General features: G+C 47.6%; 1 protein-coding gene and 1 pseudogene across 1 annotated transcript in view; one reads left to right on the forward strand and one right to left on the reverse strand.

Moving 5' to 3' along the window:
* Window positions 1-18977, forward strand: part of PPP1R14C (protein phosphatase 1 regulatory inhibitor subunit 14C) — a 71974-nt gene that overhangs the window by 25802 nt on the left and 27195 nt on the right. The gene's annotated exons all lie outside the window — the stretch shown is intronic.
* On the reverse strand, window positions 962-1383 carry LOC112297120 (small nuclear ribonucleoprotein G pseudogene; annotated as a pseudogene).

Genomic DNA, 18977 nt, shown 5'->3' on the forward strand with positions numbered 1-18977 from the left:
TGTCACCCAGGGGCCCAGGCCAATGAGGCTCCATCAAGATCCATGCTTCCATGATTACCAAAGCAGGTCAAGGGCCATCTGAGGACCCATGGCTCTTAAAGCGTCCAGCAGGAAGGGCATACATCACATCTACACCCAGTTTATTGGCCAAAGCAAGTCACACGACCGAGTTATCTTCAGAGGGAGCTCAGACCTACCCATGTACCAGGAAGGAGCCACCAGAATATTGTGCCTAATTGTTACCATCCCTCCTCAAAAGGATTGTTCCTTGCCACATCTCTACTTTCATTTGAAATAATTATTTTATTTCGTCAGGGAGAAAGGACATTAATCCCTGGAAGTTCAGCAAACGTGGTTTTCCTTTGTGATGGTCTTTCAAAGCCCACAGGAACAATTTCCCCAGCCACTTTGAAGGCAATAACTCTGCCATCTGTCTAAAGAGCAAATGTGCTATGTAACCTAGAGCCAGGCCTCAAAGGCGAGCGTTTACACAGACGGCCCTTCAGTTAGCTCACTCATTTTCCCGCGCTTTTGCTGAGCCACCTCAATGAGTTCAGGGTTTATTTACATGACTTTGTCCTGACCTAATGCGTGGCCTTGTATGAACAGTTCCATGTGCAGTGAAGCAGCTTTGGTAATCTGCATAGGAGGCTAAGCCAGCCCCGGGAGAGGAACCCCTCTGGGCTCAGCACTGAGCTAGCAGCTGGGGCCCCAGGATGATGTGCTTAAGTGGTTAACAAACAGAATGAGGGCAGCTTGAGAGACGGAGGAGGAAAGGGAAGTGTCGTGCTAGAGAACAAGGGGAGGGTTAGGCTACTTGAGAAGGCCTTGACAGGCTGGGGAGGGCCTCTCTTAGGTGAGGTGGGAAGGCTGAGAAGTCTGGTAGCCAGGGGGAAAAGGAGGGGCACAGACAGACCGGGAGGACCTTGTGGGCCAAGTCGGGAAGTCAGCATTGTAAGTCTAGTTAGAAATCATTGAAGCAGGGGAGTGAGGCGGTCAGATCTGAATTATTTTTGTGACTATTACAAGAGTTGATGTAACAAAAGTTCAGTGTGAAAATGTACGCAGCGTGTTATTTATGTCATAGTAAACAGGTGCTGCGGAGAGGGGACATGTGGAAGCAATTATCACTCTGGCAAACAGAGCCACTGTTTGTGCCGGTTCCAAGGCTCCTAACATGATGATGCCATTTCCTCGTATTCCCACCGTCCAGAGTCATTCTGTTGCCCACCAGTTACCCTCTCCACGCACTCATCTATCACAAGACTCATAAAGGGATCACATCCCACAATACTCCTCGGACATGTCTGCCGCCATTTAATTCCAATGATAACTTCTGGTCCACAATTTTTTTTCCAACTCAGGAGGGTGAGCTTTGTTCATGGTGTTTCCTTGGCAAGATCAAAGACGCCTCACTCGAAACGATATTCCTTACATTTTTTTGTTTATGTGTTATACTTGACTTATTCATTATTTTCTTTATCCTTTCCTTCTTGGTCTGATTTGTATTCCCACAATTAACTTCTATGCATAGTATTTCTATTTTAAAGCAAAAGTTACACTGTATACTGAATGACCGCATTTAAATCTGACCCTTTCCAATATTTCTCACTCACACAGAAGATTCAACAATGTGAAAAAACCAAAGTAGAATATTATACTTTAACACAGATTCAGTCACTGTGGAGAAAGATATATTTACTGTCAGGGTTTATTTATTTCATTAGGTTTATTTACTTCAAACTATAATTTGTTGTCATATCAAAATTTGACTTTGTACATATGTACTTAAAGCACTAAAGGGTTTCTAATTTAGAACATATTCATCCATTTCTGGTTTTATGGTGAGATAATCTAGTTGTTTGAATCTTTCTTATTCTGGTAACAGCTTAACTGGATGGCCAGACAAAGCTTACACAGCACATTCTACAACTACAACCGGGGGGACTGTGTGGCCCAGACCAGGGTGTTGGGCATGGGGATGGGGAGGGATGGGCAGTGCAGCTGCTATTTTTGGAGGTAGGATTAACAGAACTTGTCAATGGATGTGTGTGACATCTAGCAGGAAGGTGACAGTAGTCATTTGCTCAGGGCACACCCAAATGCCCCTGGGAAATGACAAAGGAACTCAGAAGCTTGACTGGCAAATAGAACAAAAAGTGCCACCTTCTGACAAACTATTCAATCACCCTTTGTTCACTCACTAAATTCCTCCTCCTTGGAATTATTTTTGGGGGGTATAACTGAAATTAATGCTCCAGGGTTTGTGCGATCCTTTTCCTCCAAAGCTCCAGATGAAGAGCGATGCCTTTCAAATGTTTGAGTCTACTCCCGATCTCCCATACTTCTTAATATTTCTTCCATAGAGCAGACTGCGGCGGTCTTTGATGGCTGAACTGACATCATCACCCCATTTTTCATGATCACAGTTATTGGATTTGATAAAGACACCCGTCTCTTGATTGGATAAGGAAGATGCCCGGGTGCCCCTGATTGAATTTAGCCAACGTTGTGGTCTTCTTTTGGAGGACCGGGGAAACCCTGAGTCTCATCTGCAATGTATCCCCAAACCATCTTTTACATGGGAGGGGTTTCTGGTGATGGCTAAGCTCATGGTGTTGATGTTGATTATTTTAGCTTTTCTTTCAGTGAGAACGTTCTCTGACCTCACATTCTAGGGCTGCTCCAATTTGGAACCTTAAAAACCTTTCTTTAGACCAATATGGAATGTTTATTATCAAGTGTGCCTCTGGATAGAGTTTGAAAGCTGTAGCCACCTTAATACCAACAACCATAGTTTGGAATCTTTACCTGGGCCGGTTCTGTACCGAATCCAGCCCCTCCTTTAATTCTTGTGACTTATTCTTGAGTCTGGATTGTGAGTCTCACAGCTCCCCCCAGCCCCACAAACAGAACCCCTCCAGGAAACTACAGGAAGGCAAAGGCCAAGGCTGTCACTGTTCATTATGCCCTTCCAGGCTCTTAGCCTGGTCCTGATTCCTCGTCTCACTTTAGGTCCAACTGCCTGACCCAGGACAAATCATATAGGCTCTCAAAGTCTTCATTTCCTCACTGGCAATGATAGCACCAGTCACTGGGGTTGAGATGAGAAGTAATTAAACTCTTGATTGTAAAAGTTATTGGCACAGTGCCTGGTGCAAGGATCCTGATAAATATTAGCTATTATTGTTTTGATAAAAGACAACTGTCTTACTCAAATTTGCACTTCTTGGCCACGCCTAGGACTGTACTTTGTGGTAATTTGTGTTTTACACAGGTTTTTTAAAAGAAAACAAACACATTGGCTGTAAGTCACTGATTCAAAGCTGATTTATGGTTCAGGAACTTTGCCTCTTGTGTGAAGCAATGGACTAAACAGCCCCCACTCGGGGACTGATATACTGATTCCTAGAGTGTGTAGACCAGGTGGGTTGCTCAGCAGTCTTCTGGACACAGGCCAGTAATCCTTAAAAACTGCATAATGCAATTTGCATTTTGAGCTTCGTAAGCAAAGGCATCACCCGGATCTGATAAAGAATTTGAATAGAGACTAATCTTTTCTCTGGCCCGGTGCACTTGTTGGTTCCCTCAGACTTACAGCAGGTCTCATTGGTGAAGTGCTTACTGTAAGGTGGGCACTGTGTTAGGCAAAGGACATATGTTAGGGGGGAAATGGATGAAGAGGTGATGGGATTAAGAAGTACAAATAGGTGGTTACAGAATAGCCATGGGGATGCAAAGTATAGTATAGGAAATGGAGCAGCCAAAGAACTCCTACACATGACCCATGAACACAAGCGATGGTGTGGAGATTGCCTGAGGGAGTGGGGGGGTGCTGGGTGGAGGGGGGCAAAGGGGGAAAATCAGGACGACTCTAGTAGCATAATCAATAAAATATAATTAAAAAAATAAAATCCTTTCTTGACTTTCTTCTTCATCCTCTAACTAGTACCCCTTTCTTCCAAAATGGAACTCCTTGAAAAACTCCCTGTAGTCTTGAATACCATACCCAGTCCCAACTGCCTGTTTTCCTGTGAAAAGAGTCTGGGTTGCCCGTCCACAATGCACCAACGCTGTCTTGTTCAGTTCCTGTGACTTCTGTGCGACTGTATCCCATGCCCATTCTCAGGCCTTCTCTCACTTGTGGGTTTGACAGAATTGATCAGCCCCTCCTCCCTTAAGACATGTTTTTCTTCATCTGGCTCCCCAGGCACCAAACTCTGCCCATTCCCTTTGCTGGTTCTCTCACATTTTTCTAATTTCTACACATTGGTGGCCTCAGGGATTGGACTTCAGACCTCTTCTCTGATCTTCCTACTTTCCACCTCTCAGGGTTCTGTTTCTAGTCTTATGGTTTAAGTTGCTATCTATATACTGATGAGTCCCAAATTTATATTTCCAGTGTGTACCACTCCACCAGACTTCTTTCTTATATATTCAACTGTCTCCTCAACATCTCCACTTGGATGACTCGCAGGCAGCTCAGCCTTAAAATGGCCAAAACCAAGCTCTAATCTGCAGCCCTGTCCTTCTCCCAGCTGCCCTTTCAGCCTGCCCTGCTCATCCCAGTCATGGCAACCTCATCCTAACAGTTACTCAAGTCTGAAACCTGGGAATCATCCTCTCCTGGTACCCAATATTCAGTTGGTCCACAAATCTCATTGACTTGACCTTCAAAATATACCCAGAGTCTGACTGCCTCTTCCTTGGTCCCTAACACCAACTTCTCTTGCCTGGATTATTTTAGTAGCTTCCACCTGCTCTCCCTTCTTCCCCCTTCATCCCCGACCACTTTATTCTCAGCGCAGAAGCCAGAGTGATACTAGTCATAGAAATCAAATTATATAGCATGTGTCTTCACACCGATGTACACGGTCTGCTTGATCTGACCCTCCCTCCCCCTCCTCATCACCTCTTGGCCCTCCCTCCCTTTCCCTCTGCTTCCCCGCCCCCCATGGGCCTCCTTGTTCCTTAAACATGCTGTGAGCATTTCCTCCTCAAGGCTTTACAGCTTGCTGTTCTCTCTGCCTGGAACATTCTTCCTCGAGATACCTGCATGGCTCTCTCCCTCACTTCCTTCACAGCTTTACTCAAAATGAGCCTTCATGACCAACTTTTTTTGGAATTGCAACACCCTCAACATGTCCAATTTCCCCTTTCTCCTTTAATCTTCCTTATAGCACTTGTCACCATCTAACAGTATTATTGCATATGAAAGTTCCAGGGGGACAAGGGCTTTGTTGATAACTGTATCCCCAGTCCCTAGAACAATGCCTAGCATATAGTAGGCACTTAGTAAATATGGATTGAATGAATGTATCCACCAAATGTTTATTTATGTTAACTATGCACAAAGAAGAGTGCTTAGAATTGGGAGGAACACAAAAATAAATCAGACACGTATAATGCTCTTGGAGTGTCCTCCATAGTATGACAAAAGTCATGCACATGCCACCTACTTTTTACTATCATTAAGTGCCATGGCGATAGGAGACTTTAAAAGAGAGAGAGCTGACACCGCAGCTGTTCTAGAAGGAGCTGTCTCAGGCATCAGAGTGATCTTGAGCTGGAATGTGAGGTGTAGATGGGGACAGAAGAGGAAGAACTCAGTGTGGAGAGCAAGCCACTTGGTTTCAAAATTTCACTTGAGCCCTCAGACTGAGTGTGGGAGATGAGTTGATTGGTTTGCAATTCCCTTTGCTTCCAAGCACGGTGTCTCCCTGGAGGGGTGCTGAATGCCCGACCTAGGGTCCTCACAAAGTGTAGAAATTCAGTGCTGGAGATTCGATTGGCTGCAGGATTAGGCTGATCCATTTTTATTTTTCTCACCCATTTTGTGGATTTGATTTGGATATAGTTATTTAATTGTCTCTAATACCTGGCCTAACTTATTCATATTGGATGATGTGGGACACAGGACCCTTGGTTGGCCTCCCGGGGGGGGAGGAGATAGACCTTACCATATTCTGAGGGTTCGTTTCTCTTTTTCTGCAAGTTTCTGTTCTTAATCTCTTTTTAACTACAAAGTAAAAATCATTTCTGTAGGCTGTCACCAGCAGATAGAGGCCAGGCTTTGATTCATAGAGAGAAGGAGGCTTCAAGGTTACCAGGTCGTTTGTGTTGCAAACTTGTTGTCACCTGGGAGCTTTTAAATGCCACTCCAGGCCTCCTTAGTCCACATCTCCTGAGAATAGGCCCATCCTTTTCATCCTGTATATACATAAAGAAACTGACTGTGATGTGGAGGAGGGAGGGAACTCCCCATCAACCCCTCTGGGTCACTTGGATCTGGAATGTCCTTCCAAGGCAGCCCATTCAGACTTTGAACAGACGTTCAAAGACATCTGTTCTTTGAACATCACAGTAATAGCTCAGTCCCCATTTCCTTCAGCTGCCATCCTGTGATGTGGCTCCTGACCCACTGTCCCAAGCCTCCTTACCCTGGCTCTCCTCCAATTCTTCAGCAGATGTTTATTGAATACCTGGTTTGCTTATCTCCTTTTTTTCTCCAAATACCTCTTCTATTTTGATTGCCTTTTCCTTATCCCCCCACCTCCCCAAAGTGGTTACTCAAGCAATTCATAACCCTTTTGAGGATTTGGACAAACCTTGAGCCAAGATTTATCTTCGTATTGCCTGTCCCTGTTTGTTTTCTGTTTAAGGAATATGTGAAAAATGATACAGGGATTTTAAGTGGTGGGTATGACTTAGTGAAGAGAATCAAATAATGTTCCACCACCATTTGTATGTCAAGTATGAAATGCTTTTTTTCCATTAAAGAATTATCCAATTGTCCACCAAGCAACAGTTTATTATCCTAGGCTGGTTTTTTGAATATTATTTTTAAATCATGAAATAACTTCCCATTTAAGATATTTTGCATTCTGTTGAATTACATTGACCTCTCCTCACTCTGAAATCACCGGTCCTTTTATGCAGAAGGAGCCTGGCCACTCTTGTCCCATGTCACCATTAGCACAAACAGTTCTGTCATTCATTAATCTGATAAAATGCCTGCCTTGGGTGGCTGGAAAGTGTACAAGTTGCTCTTACAATTTGTTTCATAACTTAAGACCCTGTTTGTTTATTTAAATTGCTTGGTGGCAGGTGTGTGCTATTCTTTGCTCTTTAGCAGCTCGATGAATAAAAGGGGAAGTCCATTCAAGTAGTTATGCACGTTGAATACAATCACTGACATGGAATTCAAAGGTGAGATTGAGCCAGTTCATAAATACAACAATTGATTCAAGAACCTCTCTGTCTGGGATGAATTGATCAATGAAGGCGAGAGTTATAAAAAGAATTTATCGCCACTTTTCCTTTGGACTTTCTTTACATACACACCTAGGGCAGTTGCTATTTATAGCCTTTCTTATATAACCTGCATAACCATCCCTTCTCCAGTTCTTGGTCAATTTCAAGAGAAAATTAAGTACCTATGCAATTATGTGGGCTCCTCTTATTGCTAACTTGAATATTCGAGGACATGTATTATTACTAGTTTTAGGCTTAAACGTTGTGCTTGGGGGAGAGCTTCCATTTATTCACTCAGTAAAAACTTCACTGTGTAAGTGTGGGGGCTAGGTGCCACTCTGTCGGGGGGTTGCAAAAATAAATGAAACACAGACCTTGTCCTCAAGGAGCTGTGAGGGTGCCGGGGGGTGGGGTAGGTGGAGGGAGGTGCACAGATGTACATCTTGAGAAGGGTTTTGATGTGCTGGTGACTGCGATGAAATTTTATGTGCTGATGACCAGAGAGCTATGGGAGCCTGGAGGACAGGAACTTCAGGTGCCAATGCAGTGTCACGTGGTGGGCAGTGGTCAGCCCGAACGGCCTTTATCCCATCTCCTGATGTGCTCTGGGGATTGAGGATAGATGGCCTGAGACGCTTCAGCCTAGTCATGATCTGGGAAGAACGCACCTCTGTGAGTGGAGAAATGGCATTCTGCTGTCCTGTGTCACAGAGACTGAGACCTGTGGTCCCGGGAGACTCTCTCTTTCTAAGTAGGAGCACCACCAGGCCCTTCCGAAAGGAGTCATGCCTGCTGTCATGCCTGCCGCACTCTGAGCTGGGCTGTGCGGAGCAGCCGAAGGCCGCCAATGATACATGGTCATCGGGGGCAATGGGCAGGCATGAATCTTCAACCCCGCCTGCCCTTCTCTCGGGCGAGTTAGCCTGCCGGTGCGGACAGCCAGTGGGATTTAAAATTAATCATTTGTCGGCCGTTCAGCAGGTAACTATGGAGTGCCCACCAGGTGTGAGGCATTGTTTCCTTTCATCTTTGGCAGTATTTAGCAAAGTAGGAGGAGCAAGTCTTTGGATTCTTTTTTTTTTTAATTTAATTAAATTTTATTTTATTTTATTTTTTACTTTTTCTTTTTAATTTTTATTGTTATTCAATTACAGTTGTATGCCTTTTCTCCCCATCCCTCCAACCCCACCCCAGCTGAACCCACCTCCCTCCCCCACCTCCACCCTCCCCCTTGATTTTGTCCATGTGTCCTTTATAGTAGTTCCTGTAGTCTTTGGATTCTTGAATCTCATTTCTGTTCCAAGGTGCCCTCCCCCGCCCCTTTTAGTTTGCAAGCTTGTTTTGAATATGTCATTTTCAGTCCAAATTGTTTCCTGCTCAGGAGAAAAACCAATCAAGTTTTTGGGAAAGATTGGACCAATCAGCACCCATTTCTGAGAATAAAAATGTAGATTAGTGTAAGGCAGCAATTTTCAACTGGTGTGCCTCAAGAATTTTTAAAACATTTAAACCTTACTGTTTAGTCAAAGGGTACTGAATTCTTAGTTTTTCAACAAAAAAAGAATGACAACAGCCAACACAACAATATGCATCTGGCTTATTGAATGAATCAAAATATACCTATATATTTTTTTTGTCAGATCAGCAAAAACTATACATTTTTGGAGTGCCACAGAATTTTGGTAATTAGTTTACATGTGTCACGAGATGAAAAAATGTTGAAAGTCGCTGGTGTAAGGAATTTGCCCTCTTGTTATTGGCCACCAATTATTTTTTCCTTTGAAAAATAAATCTGTTCAATCAACCCACTTGTTGAAATTAAAGCTAAAGCCTGGCGCCCCCTTTTCCCTTCCATCTGTCATTACTTGTCATCTAAAATGATGACAAGTCTGTTCTAGGAGCAAAAGCCACAGATGTAGGTGAAAAACCAACGTGCTGCTTTCTCCCCGAAGTTGACTTTTTGACAGACTCAGAGTCACAAAAGTGGAGCTTGGGGAATTATGGGAGGTAGAGTATATACTACTTGCCTGGAGCCCAAGCTACAAAGGTGAAACTGCCGTCGTGGGGCTGACAGTGTTTGCTGAAACCCATGAGAATTTCCAGGGCTGAGGAAGGTGTGGGTGCGCAGTCCGCACAGACCCATTTTTCACTCACTGCTGTCTAAGACTTGAACTTCTGCTATTGGCTTCACCCCATGGACACGTCATCTTGGGAAATGACTCGTATCTCAGTCCTGGAAGGTCTGCAGAAGGATTACAAGGCACACTTGCCTTCCTTAGGCTTTGGGGAGGTACAAAGTGGGGAGCATGTGGGTGGGAGAGGAGAAACCTAGGAGAGGAGGAGGGGGAGAAGAGGCTGAGCTCTGGCCTAATGAATTTCAGCCGGGCCTGCTGCGGCAGGTCCACTTCCCGTGAGCACTGTCTAGTTCCTGGGGTTTGTCGAGGAAGTTGGCATGGCAGGCCTCTCACCAGCAGCAGCCACTCCCAGAAGACTCCCCCTGGACGTCTTTCTCCAGAGGGCACTCGGAGTGCGTGTGGGGGCACTGAGAGTTTGCATCGGATCTGACGTTCATCGCTTGCCTGGCATCCATGAGATTAGGGAGAAGGGGGCAGTGGGCCCCAAAGTTAAAGCGTTGCTTTACAGGTTGGCAAATTGTTGACTTCAGACTCTTATGGGATGTCTGGTTGTAGGTATCTGGGTGGTTGAAGCATTGCTTTGCCACCTGGTGACGCAAGCTGGCAATGACATCTGTGCCTGATTGTGGCGGCTGATGAGGAGGCGGGCTCGGGGATTCTGCCCTGGCTGCACTCCAGGGAGAGGGGCCTGGCTGTTCCTTGGTGAGCGGTATGGGAATGCCTCAGTTTCCCTGCCAGAACTTCCTTTATCCTTGGCATTTTCACTGATCCCGCCTCACCTGTTTGTAAGACCCGTATAATCACAAAAGCTGGGGAAGATGGGTCTTCTGATTCATTTTCACAATGGAGGCTCCTGCAGGTGCAGGGAAGGACCCAGGTGACTTCCGCAAGGCCATGTGTTGGCAGAGGGCCTCTGGAGAAGCAACGAAGGTCAGTGGTGGCCATGGGCATGGAGAGACCTTCCTGTGGCCCCCGATTTCATCAGGACACCACGGCCAGCTCTCGCTCGAGCAGCTGAGCCCCACGTCCACAGCCAAGGAGCAGCACCCATGTGTCTCTGCCGTGTGCCTGTGTCACCGCGGTCTCTGTGCACTTTTGTCCTACTCTGACCTGCAGGTATGGGTCTTACGTCTTGCCGATGGCTGGATCCTCAGCTCCCAGCACAGTGCCCGGCCCGCGGCAGGTGGCCAGTAAACACGGGATGGAGGTCCTAAAGGACTGTGGGAGTCAGTGGCCACACTGAGGAGTGGCTTTTCCTTTTTTGTTGTCACCATCCGTAATGGAATGGCTTCCTTTACACTCAAAACCTTTTGAAGCAGGGTTTTGTCAACTTTCATTGGCTGCCCAGTGCCCTGTGGCCCCGGTTACCAGTGGAGGCTCCTGAGCTCCTCCTGCACATTAGGGCCCAGTGGCTCTGGGGGGAGCCCAGGAATCTGCGTCCTCACAGGGCGTGTCTGGGGCAGCAGGCGCCCTGCGAGTCAGGGCAGGGAAGGAGCTGAGCAGTGCTCTGGAGGGAGGCTCTTGCATGCGGATGGGGGCTCTGGCTCATGGCCACCGCTTTTCATCACCCCTGGCGTTTTCCACCCTTTTGGTTTCCTTTGAACCACCCCACCGAGTCCCCCAGGTGCACTTCAGAATTCTCTTCACGTGCATTTTACATTTTCAGTGGCATGATTGAGACCAGCTGACATTTTAAAAACTGAGTATTTTTATAGGACAGCAACAACAACAAAATAAATGACTGAAGGTACCTTTAAAAGCCAGTTAACTGTCTGAATATCAGGAAAACTACTTGAGTCCCAGGAGACTGTGCTGCATCACAGCCACCCCTACCGTGTCAGGGTCCTAACCACTTGCTTCTGGGAAACAGTCGTCTTGGTTTCTCTCTCCTGTAACCTAGACGCCTTCTCTACCTGAGGGTGCGGACTTAGCTGTATCTTTTACATTCTAAGGTAAACCCATCCAGTTCCCGTCTCCACATGGGGAGCACTCCTTTTCCGCTGAGCAGAGCAGAGTAGGGACTGGCCCAGCTGCTGGCTCCCCACCTCTTTGGATGGTCCTCTCAGGTGCAGATGTGGCCTTCTTCCCTCTGACAGGTCCAGACAATGGCAATATATAAATCAGTCATCCCCACCATTTCTGTAACAGGTGAGGCCCAGGTTCCCAGCCAGGTGTTTAATGAACATGTTCCCTGGAAATGGTCAAGCATTCTCAGACTTGCCCTAAAACCCTGAGTCCACTCAAATATAGCTCACAAAGGGTGTGGTCTGTGGAAACTTGGAGTTGCTTCCCAGGTTCCAGATTGCTGTGGGTGCATTGGCTACATTTGATGTGCCCAGTGCCTGGAGCCACGGCAGGGCCAGGAGGGGTCCCTGGCTGCCGTCCCCACACTACTCAAAGGGCTCTGCCACACACCCTGGCTGCTCCAGCACTCCCTGAAACCAGGGGGACAGGTCTTCTCCCCAGCAGTGCTGCATCCCAAGAGGCACAGAGCACATGTCAGCATACACTGTTCCTGCTGAGGTCAGATGGTCTGGGCTTCAAACTAAACTAAGTTGTACTCAATACTCTGTCTGTAAAATAGAGATGGTAATGGTACCACCCCCACCCCTGGGAATTGTTTATTCTTTAACTCAAGAAATGATTCTCAAGGGCTCACTCTGTGCCAGGTACTTACTGTGCAAAGTCCTGTGCAGACACTGCCCTAGAATTTAGGGAGGGAGACTCACAAATGTAAAATGTTATCTGTGTGGTGAATGCAACAGAGGAGAGGTGCATGGTGTTGGGAACGTGGTTTCTGGGTGAGGAGGTTGATCTTACCACCACGGAGACCAAGGAAATCTTTGGAGGTGGGCTTCTTTCCTGTAGCAATATGCATGTAAGTTTTCTGCATCTCTTTTTGTGGCTTGATAGCTCATTTTAACAGTAGATTTTCAAATTCCAACCGCACCGGGCCTGCTGATCTGTACACAGGAATCACCATTTCTCCTCCGTGCCTGGCTCCACCTCCGAGAGGCATTTCCACATCATCTGCTCAGTCTGACTCTTTGTGAACCCGGCTGTCCTAAGTCAGGAGCCCTCCTAAAGAGGTAGACAATCTCTGAATGCAGTGTTCAGTGTTTGGGATGCAGCTGATTCAGGAGCCTCCGCACAATAGGAAATAGACAATGTCCGAATTTGCTGTTCTGTGTTCAGGAAATCCAACACCATGGTGGGTCCATGTTTTCATCCCGATGAGCAGTGTGCTGAACGTTTTGGTACCATGGGGAAATAATTATCTTCTCTCTAAGAAGTGGGCCATAATACGCTTTGAGTTATTGTTACCTTCATGGCCCCCTGGGGGTAAGTTGGGGGTTTTCACCCTAAAGAGTTCTGCTTGGCCTCTAAGCAGTTTTACTAAAAAAAGTTGGTGTCTACCTTCTCCTAACAGAAGACAGCCAGCTCACTAAATAGATGGGAAGCAGGACATAGCCAAGTGTGACTTCTCAGAGAGGCTGGATGGCCATTGCCTCCTGCCTCCCTTGGGTGGCACCAGCCCTTTCCTTTGGAACACTCCTTTATTCTTCCCCAGTGTCCTTACCCACTGCCTGCAGCCCCGAACCATCTCGCGCTCACTGCTGAGCTGCTTCATCCAAAGTGTTGAGCTGCCCTGCTCCCTCCTGTCTTTTTTGATGTACATTCCGATGGCCACGCCCACCAGCTTCCTCAGGGCCTGCTTGGGAGCTTACCTGGGGTCTTCCTCATCCTGTAGGTGCTGCTGTCATGGAGGAGTGCGGCCCGAGGGGAGGCACTGCTGTGTGTCAGCGCGGGGCCTGAGGGTGGTGGCCATCCATCGCTGCAGCTGAGCCTTTGGGCTGTCCTCACTGTCAATCCGCTGTGCCGTGGCTAAGGAGGTTGTCCTTGCCTCTTTGTAAACTGCCTCAACTATCACTTATTTTCAAGTAGCTTATTAGGAACAACCTCCCGATTTTCTCATTGCTTTGGCATTGACCTGCTGCTGTGCATGTTTAGTGCTCATATGCAGAGTAATCCGTTACTGTTCCCAGGAATTCTGCGTCTGGGGATTTTTGCTTACATTTTCCTTTCATCCTTGTGATTTTGAGCCAGTTGGTGATGTGGCAAGTTGACGGTTTCAGGTGAGAGGAGTGAAGGTTTCCTTGGAAGAGATGTTTGCATTGAACTTATTTATTTTTTTAAAGAGGAATCAACTGATCAGCAGTGCCCAAAGTACTTAGCATCCTCTGAGGGGATGTTACTGTTTGCTGAGTGCGCACTCCGTGCCAGGTCCTTATCCAGCCCTGAGAATCGGATAGTCGTCCCCATGTTCCAGGCGTGGGGGAAAAGGGTCGGGGGGGTGGGTGTCTTGCCTCAGCTCACACAGGTTGTGAGTGGCAGAGGTGGAATGTAAACGTGAGCCTATCTCTCTCTAAACTCCATGCCCTTGGCCACTACCTGGCCCCTGCCCAAGGGGTCTCGTTGGTGCTGAGAAGCAGGTCAGCAGGGGCCTGTGTGGAAAGATGGAGGACCTGATCACCGGGTTCCTGGTCTGCACCCTGTCGACCCAGACCCAGGGTCCTTTCATCACGGAAGGAAGTGGCCTCGTGAGCCACTGATACTAAAGGTGGGATATCTTAACACCATTTCTGCCCCAACTCTGAGTGTTTTGTTTTGTTTTTTTTAAATTGTGTCTGGAGTGCTACAATGATCTTTCCAGAGATACTCATTTGTTAAAGACAAATTGCTAAATGCTGGGTTTTAAGAAGGGCAGAGATTTGGGGTAGAGATGCCTGGCACCCTGGAGAAGAGGAGCACCCAACATGGAGGGGAAACGGGGTTCGGACTTGGGAAAGCACCTTCTCAGCTTGGTTCCACATCACCCTGCCACTTTCTCACGCAACTTCCTCTTTTAGTCAGTCCCGACTTCTCAGCCTGGGCACACTCTGTCCAAGTGCCTTCACACTCACCACCGAGTCCACATCAGCAGCAGCTCACACTCACTATCACACGCACCTGCTGGCCCCGCTCAGTAGATGTGCACTTGATTCACGCCACCTGTGACAGGCTCTGGCTCAGCCGCCTGCCCAGCTGGTGCAGCTGCAGACATACCCGTGTGCTCTTTGAGGCTGGATTAGCGGTGACGGAAATAAGAACAGACTACGTACATCTGGGCCATCGCCCTAGCCTAAGCCGGTGTTCTCTCTTACCTGGCTTTTTCTGTGGCCTCCTAAGGGGTCCTGCTTGTGGACTCAGCCCCCACCCCAGCTCATTCTTCACTAAGCAGACAGGGTGATCCTTTCCAAAAGGTCAATCAGATCACACCACCCCTCTGCTCAAACGCCCACTGGCTCTTTGTCACTCGGGATCCAAGTCAGAGTCTTTACAGGGGCCCTGGCGCCAAGTCCACTCTGGTGTCCCTGGCTCCTTGCAGCCCTTATACACAGCTGGGCACTTGCGGCAGTGCTGTGCCCCGCCCCCACCTGCCCCCTGTCGGTAGGCTTCCGCCCTCACCCTCTCCCAGCAGTTCATTCAGCTATTTCTCTCCCTACTCTGAACACCCTGTTTCAAGCCCCAGCCAGCCTGTTATTCCTGGTCCCTCGCCTTTGCCTGTTTTTTTCCTCCAAAATATCTATCACCATTTGCTATGCAATGCATTGTACTAATGTGTTTATTGTCTGTCTTCCCTATCGGGGTTTGATCCCCATGAGAGCAAGTATTTTTGCCGGTTGTTTGTTCCTTCGTTACCCCTGGCATCTAGAAAGTGCCCGGAAGACACAGATGTTGTATGAACTTGCCCGGTGCTCTTACAGCCCCATGGAGAGGGGCCTCGTTCCAGAACATGCCCACAGGCCAGGGATGGGGGTCTTCTACCTATGAGCTGGTGTTTGTTTTAGACCGCTGACCGGTAGGGCGGCAGTTCTCTATGGGCTGCGGTGACACAGAGTGTGCCGCCAGTGATTTGTTCAGTGGCGACAACGAAAGTACCACATAAAACTAGTGGACTATCGACCATGAACCCATGGTCTAGGGTATTTCTAAAATAATGTCCGTCTTGATCCCTGATATCACAGTGTGTTTTCTTAAGTGGTAGGAAATGGGCGGTATTCTGTGTGGGTGCTGGGGACAGCCCAGTCCCGTGGCTCTCCTCCTCTCTGCTGCAGCTGTCGTTGGTGCGTGCTCTGAGGGTCCCAGAAACAACCCTTCGCGGCAGGGTGTGCCGCATAAAGAGAAGTCTGGGCCCGCTCTCCTGGGTGGCAAGAGCGGCGGCCTCTGTGGACGGTATTTAAAACACCCCTTCACTTTATTATACGATCAAGTTTGGTGGGAAGATTTGGATTTTTTTTTAAATTTTGATTTTTGAGAGGATTTTGCTGTTTGGCTCTGCGCAAGCTTCAGCCATGGAGGGTATTTAACTTTTAAAACAAGTGTGTGCTGGTAACATAAATGAACATGGGGAAACACCATTTGCCAAGGATGTTGAAACTAGAGCGGCCTACACTTGTGTACTCCACTTAAGTTCCACTTAAGGCCTGAGGTGCGGCCATCCTACCCCAGTGCCTCTGAATGGCTTGGCCGCCCATGCAGACGTACGCCCATCGGGAGCTGGACACAGTGGCTGTCATAAAAATAGGCTCATCTCCACCCTTTGTGCTCAGCGTCCCGGCTCTTCGCGCCTCTACTTGCTTTGCTCTTCACTGCCTGGCCTTCAGGACCCAGAGCTACACATGACTCTCCTAGCCCATTTCTTTATTTTGCGGGAACACTTCTTCCTGAAATGGGAAGTAAGTACAGGGTGGGGTGAAAGTACGTTTACAGTTGTTCATATGGAAAATAACACAATAATTAATGATACAAGAATAAACCGTTTTGTGTACTTACGACTGTAAACCTACTTTTGCCTACCCTGTATATTAAGGCAAGCTGATGGGATGTAAAATGTCTATGGTTTTTCTCTAACTCTTGGTTGGCAGTCGGGGGAATGCAGGCATCCGGGTTGGGAATCGTGTACCTGCGGGATTTTGGAACGGCTGCTTCCTTGGCTTCCAGCGGGCAACATTGCTGTGGGGGAGCCTGATGGCATCGATTCTCTGTCCTTCTGTGTGACCTGTAGGCTTCTGAAAGACTCCCTGATGTCCCCTTCATCGTGGTGTTCTGATATCCCACAGTGCTGTGCTGCAGGGTAAGCCAGCCTCCTTTTAGAGTGGAAAAAACGTCTGGCAGATTCCAGGGTTGACTCAAACACTTAATGTTGTAATATTTAAATATGTACCACTTAAAACTAAGTATAAATGCCTTCTGCTTATTGTTCTTCCAATGATAAAATCAAATCAGAATTGCAAATAAAACATAAACACCCAGCCAATGGAACTCGACTGTACAACATGAATTCACCATGGTGGCCGACGTCATTTTTCTGTGTTAGGAATTAGGGACGGATTGCTGCAGCCCAGTGTCCTTTGAGCGATATCTTCTGGTTTCGCTTGGTGCGAATCTGTCACTGATGTGTTAAATCTCCCCTTTGTCCCTTTTCTCATTAGCCCATGACAATGTAATTCTGCTGGGTGCCAATGCGTCAACACAGAGCCAGCTCTGCTAGAGGATGGCCACCCAGGTGATTTTTAGAATAAATAGACTTGCTTGCAGAACATTTTTGGATTGTCATTAAAATGAAAACATGAAATGTAGCTATTTTCACAGAGCACTCACAGAATCGCCAAGATTCTGCTTGCCTCTATTCTCCTTAGTGGCTTCCCATGATAGTTTCCGGCACTTTCAGAAGTGTTGGCTGTCACAACAGGTCACCCCCTACCCCAGGCCCTGATGCCCATGTGTCTCCCTCAGCCGCCACGGCTGACCGACCGGTGTGCGTTCCCAGTGCTCTAACACAGGGGTACTTCAGACCCTGATTTCGAGATGAAGACTGCGCTGAGCCACTGTACCTTTCAGGGAGCTGTTAGGCTGGGTGTCACAGAGCTTGAAAAGCATAATCCATTTTCAAGCTGTTTTAGCTTGGGCATTCCTGCCCCCGTCACTGCTGTGGAGGGAGGTGAGCGTGTGTATTGTTTCAAAGCTGACACCACACTTGGTAGGCTCCATGATGTAAAATTTCTGGCTAGTTAGAAGTGGGTGTGCATGTGGTATATGTTGTGTGTGAGTGCCGTGCATGTGTGAGTGTGCACATGTGCATGTGAGCGCGTGTGTGAGTGTGTATGTGTGTATATATGTGAGTGCCTGTGAGTGTGTGTTTTCACCCCAGGCTGACTGTTTCAGGAACTTGCCTCAGTTGCATTACTGCAGCCTGGTGCCTGAGCCTGTTGGCAGCTCCTGGCTCTTGCAGGCCTGGTTGCAGGCTGCCGGTTCTGCCTGCAAGGGCTGTGTCTCTGTCACTCAGCGCGTCCCTTGGAGGTGGCAGCATGGGATCCTGCCTCTACTTACAAATTTGGGGGTGGGGTGCTGGAGATGGCTTAGCTCTGAGCTGCTTGTTGGGTTGTGAAATGTCTACCAGGTCTCAGGTGTGCTCCTATTATGGCATCTTTCTTCAAAACCTCTTGGCTCGAAACCTGGATCTTCTCTACTTTTTCCTTCTCCCTCATCCAGTGTCCAGGTCATTTCCAAATTCCATCCGGTTTGCCCTCCCTGTCTGTCACTGTTTGAGATCTTCACTGTTGCCACAACTCATATTCAAGCCCTGCTACCTCTCACCAGGATGGGCCAGAGCCTCTCGACAGTACTCACCTCCTCCCTTCACCTGGTCCTACAGTTGGACCAGCTGCCCCCTGGCATTTCCTACCCTTGCTCTGGACCCTCAGTGGCTGCCATCTAACAGGATGAGGGGAAACTGGCAGGCTGCAGGCTGATAGATTTTGCTTGTCTTTCATAATATTTTAAGGAATTGTTAACCAACTGTTTTTAAAAATCGAGATATTTTTACCCTAATCTGTATTTTCAACTCTTGCTGAAAACATGTAAAATCTTATAGCACTGAGCACATTTCAAAAAGGTTACAATAGGTAGGAATGGAGTATTCTTTGCTGCTTTTCCTTGGGGCTAGTGTTCATCAGTTTGCCACACTCCCCACCACTCCTTATAGGGCCCCTATCTGCCTCAGCTCCCATTTCTGTTCCCTGTGTAGCCTCTATTAATATTTGCAGTACAGAACTGTCTGACTCAAGTCCAAGGACCTTTCTACACCATGTATTTAGAATACACCTTGTATTCTTGCCTCCTGTGTACCATTTGCTCCACTTCTAAACCTGGCAAATCCTGCCAGTTCCCCAAGGCCAGCTGACATATGCTCTCCTCTGTGAAACTCCCCAGCCAGGCCCAGGTGGAAGTTTTCTGCTCCCTAATTACCAAGGCACTTGCACTGACCTCACTTTTGATGCCATTGTATGTTGTTTTATTCCAAGCTTAGACTGACCGTCCCTCCAGGGCAGAGCCTCAAGTGTCTGACACACAGTGCTCACACATAGTGGGTTCGCAGCAGATGTACAACCAGAAGGATGCATAGAGCAATCAGGTGCCTTGTCCTGGGGGTCCCAACGGAAGCCATGGTGTTAGCTGGTGACTCATCACAATGACTCTGAAGAG

This window comes from Desmodus rotundus, chromosome 11 (assembly GCF_022682495.2).
Source record: "Desmodus rotundus isolate HL8 chromosome 11, HLdesRot8A.1, whole genome shotgun sequence".
Lineage (NCBI taxonomy): Eukaryota > Metazoa > Chordata > Mammalia > Chiroptera > Phyllostomidae > Desmodus > Desmodus rotundus.